We start from the raw sequence: 4,586 nt of genomic DNA, 5'->3' as shown, positions 1-4,586 counted from the left end.
TCATATTGTATTCGGTTTTTGCATTCTTCGAATTCCAAAAGATTTTCAAAATATAACCTATTCAAGCTTCTAATAATGACTTTATTAATATGATATTTTTTAAACTTTAAGGATACACAATAATAATAAAATGTTTCAGTAACCAAATAAAGACAAAGATTACATTGTATGTTCAACTTAATTAATTTATTTGCTAAAATTGTACAAATCTCTATAATATTATTCATGAATTTACCGAAACACCCCGTGAGACTTCTTTTTCTCATCGGTTCTTTATAAAACACATCTAAAATTATATAAATTTTAGATAAATCTTGGAAAATAGCAAATAGAATTAACATTTTTTTATCAAAACAAAGATATAAAAACAAAAGCCTATCAATCAAGAACACAAAAATTATATAATTCTAATGATACATTATAAATGCTTCAATCTTACACACACCACAAGAAACAAGGGCGTAGAGGTAATAATATGGTTTTATACATGGTACATTATAAGTATAACAACAATGACACATATCTTTTAATTAGCATCTAGTATAGCTAAATAATATTATATAACAAATTACAATACCTTATTAGTATGGACGTTCTCCGATAACATTTCCAACAGGATCATAGTTGCAAGTCATAAACACATCACCACTATCACAAACCACTCTAGCACACCCAACTCTTCTCGTTGTTTTCCAAACTATCTGCGTATAATGCCCACATTGTTGCCCAGATGCACACGTATTACTTCCATATCTATAATACTTCTCTTCTCCTGCCCATGTATTCACAGCATCCACCGGAGACCACGAAGATTCACTACCCCAAAAGATATTCTCTCCCAACTTGAAATCATCTTCAGGAAATGAATGCATCAACTCACAATCACCTTTTCTTTGTCCTGCCCACCATTGAGCGTATCTCTGAAGCTGGAAATCCCAAGCTAGCGGGATTTCCCACTTAGCTGCTCGAACTAAGTTTTGAGTAAACAAGAATTGTAATGATTCCCATGTACACCCGATGCAGAGTTGTTTGGAGGTTCTGTATACTGTTTCGTTGTTAGGTTTTTGGTGGAAAGTTGGGGATGGTGTTGAGGAGAGGGATGAAGTGAGGGAGGTTAAGAGGAGGATGGAGAAGAGAAGTAGAGAAGATGGTGTCATTTTTGGTAGCGGTGGTGGTCGGAGGAGGAGGAGGATGGAGTCCGGGCGGCGGGGAACGATTGGCGAGGGTAGAAGTGAAGTGTTAATTTATATGTTCATGTAAAAGAGAATGTGAAGTTCGAGAAGATGCGGCTGCAATTGATTGAGAAGGCAGCCTAGCGATCATGCAAAACCATGTGTGTAGTGGGGTACATTCCTCTGTCTTTGTCATATACACACTGAAACACACACACACACAAGTTAGACAATATTTTTGTGGTTTATTTTAAAAGAATTTAGTAATTTTGTATATTATCAAAGTAAATATTGTAGTTTTGGCCTTTGGGGAGGAAATATTATTTTCTTACTTCATGCATGTTATATTCACTTATTTAGATGAAAAATTACAATGAAACTGGTAATAAAGTAAAGAAAAACATGAATAGTACTTGTAAACTGAAAATGAAAATGTAACATACAAATACAAAATAAAGCTATTAACATTTTCATTCCAGACATTTTCTTTTTCTAATTCCTATATTTCACTTTTATTATTTATGTATACTTACTTAATTTATTGTAAATACATAACAAAAATTACATTATTTTTAACATAATATATAATATGATAATATTATCACTACTTTGAAATTATAAAAATAATGAATAATATTGATATTTATTTTTTTTATTTTTTTCACAAAAAGTAAAAAATGATTATTTATTATTGTATACTTTATTTAATACTTGTTTAAAATAAAATTATCTTTCTATGATACTTAAATAAAGGATTCATAAGTATTATTCACATTTGTAGTTTAATATATATTTAAACCAGACAAATTAAGTAATTGAATAATTTATAAAAATAAGGTTTATAAAGAATTATAACTTAAAAATATGGCTTTCCTAATATATTTGATCATAACTTAAGTATAATAGATTGAAATTACTTACTCATGTTTGTTTTGCTGTAGTTTGAAGTTATAACAGTTTTGTTTTGTTTTGTTTTTTTTTAATTAGTATTAAAGTTTATTTTATTTTAAATCCATATACCTTTTAATTAGTATATGTATACTTTATATTAATTAAAAAACAATTCTTTATAATATTCATAAATATAGATTAAACTTATCTTAATAAGAATATCATTTATAAAGATTTTATCTGATCTCTATAACTATATATTTGTTTGTGTACAAAATTGTATATTTAGAGCTTTAAAACTTAGGAGAACATAGATTATTATTTTCTTTAATAAAATTAATTAATAATTAAACATATTTTTTTCATCTCAATAAAAGTCTCATTATTTTGGTTTATTTTACGGAAAAGTCTTAAATTTATTTTTTTAGTCTCGATTACAGAGTAAAAAAAATCAAATCAATCATTTTGTCTCGTTTCACATATTTTACCTGATAGTGTGTCTTTTTCTGTAAAAAACGTAAGAATTTTTTGCAAATTTGGTTGAAATATTAAAACTTTTCTTAATATAATAACATAACTATGCGCAAAATCTTTTAGAAAGTTTTAATATTTTGATTAAATTTATGAAAAATTCTGTATGTTTTTCTAATAGAAGGTGACATATTAAAATATATAAAATCAGACAAAATAACTGATTTGAATTTTTACCCAAAACTTTTCTACTAAAAATAAAATTTAAGATTTTTCTATAAATTAAAACAAAATAATAAGTTTTTTTTTTCTTTTGAAGATTTTCCAATATTTTTTTTCCAAACACGTCTCATTATCAACAACACGATGAAGAACGGGTGGGGGTTAGTTTTTGTTGGTTGAACCCGTGAATTGTGTTGGAAGATGTGACGCGCCTCCATGTTTGTTGCGGCAATGTGACTGACGCGTGGCCTTCCAGATATTGTACGATTGTCTGCTTCTGTCACGGGACTACTCCATCCAACAATTTACAACAACAATTTACAACACCAAATTACACAAATGATATCTCTAAAAATCATATGCTTAATCTTTTTAACTCTTTCTTTTTCTTTCTTTTGACGTAAATGGTTTTTTCATTTCAATTTATGCTCGTGTTTGGTTCTTGAATAATGTCAAATAATACTTGTATTCTTTTTATTTTATTTTAGATTTTATTGTGTACTTTTTTATATAAATATTTTTGAAAAAAATTAAGATGAATCTCATCACTTCCCAACTTCGCCACAATAAAACTCTTCACTTCGTTTTGATTGATCACTACATTTATCCGTTAGTGTATTATATCGGTACGATATTGTCTTCTAAATTATAATATATGTTGGATTTTTCTCTCTACGTATGAATTCTTTTGAAGATGCAATATTAAAATTCACATATATTTTACATCCTCATCTTCGTCATCACTTCTCTCTTCCATCATGCCTTGGAATCTCGCCACCTGAAAACCCCACCATCCCAACAATCCCACCCCATCTCGACTTCATCTTCTCGTCTTTCCTCACCTTTGTGGTTTAATTTGTTGAGAACAAGCGGTCTTCAAAAAATTCAGAGTGTAGATCGAAATAGAGGATGATTCGTCATATACCAATTGCCTTTTTTGATAATGACGAAACATATCATATATAAGGAAAATCGTCACATAATGTTGCTAAGAAATTTAAACATAAGATTCATGATTGTAAATTCTATTTAATGTTGTTATTTTTTTTATTGCTATAACTTTTCCTCTATAAGCTTTTCCACCAGCAATGATTAAAATGGAGTAAGGTTTTACCTCTATACAAAATACTTGTTCGTATGAGAGCGAATGGAGGAGAATGATATTTGTATCGAGCACATCAACACTAATACTATGTTAGCGGATCCGATTAAGAAAGGTCTTATAACGACCCAATTTTCAAAAGAAAATTTTCATTTTTAATTAACCAAATCATTTCCATAACATATGAAATATCAATGACAATTGTTTTCAAAAATCCATAATATCAACATTTTATTTTTAATATCAGAGTGTCCCATCAAAACAAATGCCGAAGAGTGCATGCCGCACCATCAAGCCTTGCCATTTCCCTTGGGCTCAGATGTACCTGAAACAAATCCACAAACTGTAAGTTAATGCTTAGTGAGTTCCCCAGAGTATACCCTACACAATCCACATAATCGCATAATCATATTTGCTATAAAAGCTACATAAACCACATAAGCCATGCATACAACATATAGGGATGTCGTGGGCTCATCCCCAGGGTCTTACTCCAGGATGTCATGGGCTCCCCACATGGTCTTACACCTAAGTGTCATGGGCTCTCCCATGGTCTTTAATAGGAAAGTCATAGGCTCTCCACATGGTCTTACATTTGGTTGCCATGAGCTTAGGAAAGCCATGGGCTCTCCACATGGTCTTACATCCAGGTGTCATGGACTCTCCCATGATCTTCCATACAAGCATACCACACATACAACTAGCATACTTCCTAGCACATAACCAAC

The 4,586-nt window shown here is 30.1% G+C and overlaps 1 pseudogene; it reads right to left on the bottom strand.

The window, feature by feature from the left end:
* Positions 1-397: 397 nt before the first annotated feature.
* On the bottom strand, positions 398-1,300 carry LOC145128564 (pathogenesis-related protein PR-1 pseudogene; annotated as a pseudogene).
* Between the last annotated feature and the right edge of the window lie 3,286 nt (positions 1,301-4,586).

The sequence above is a fragment of the Lactuca virosa genome, chromosome 8, assembly GCF_052849685.1.
Source record: "Lactuca virosa cultivar CGN04683 chromosome 8, Lactuca_virosa_CGN04683_v6, whole genome shotgun sequence".
Taxonomy (NCBI): domain Eukaryota; kingdom Viridiplantae; phylum Streptophyta; class Magnoliopsida; order Asterales; family Asteraceae; genus Lactuca; species Lactuca virosa.
The sequence above is the reverse complement of the archived record's forward strand: the minus strand, read 5'-3'. Positions and strand labels throughout refer to the sequence as shown.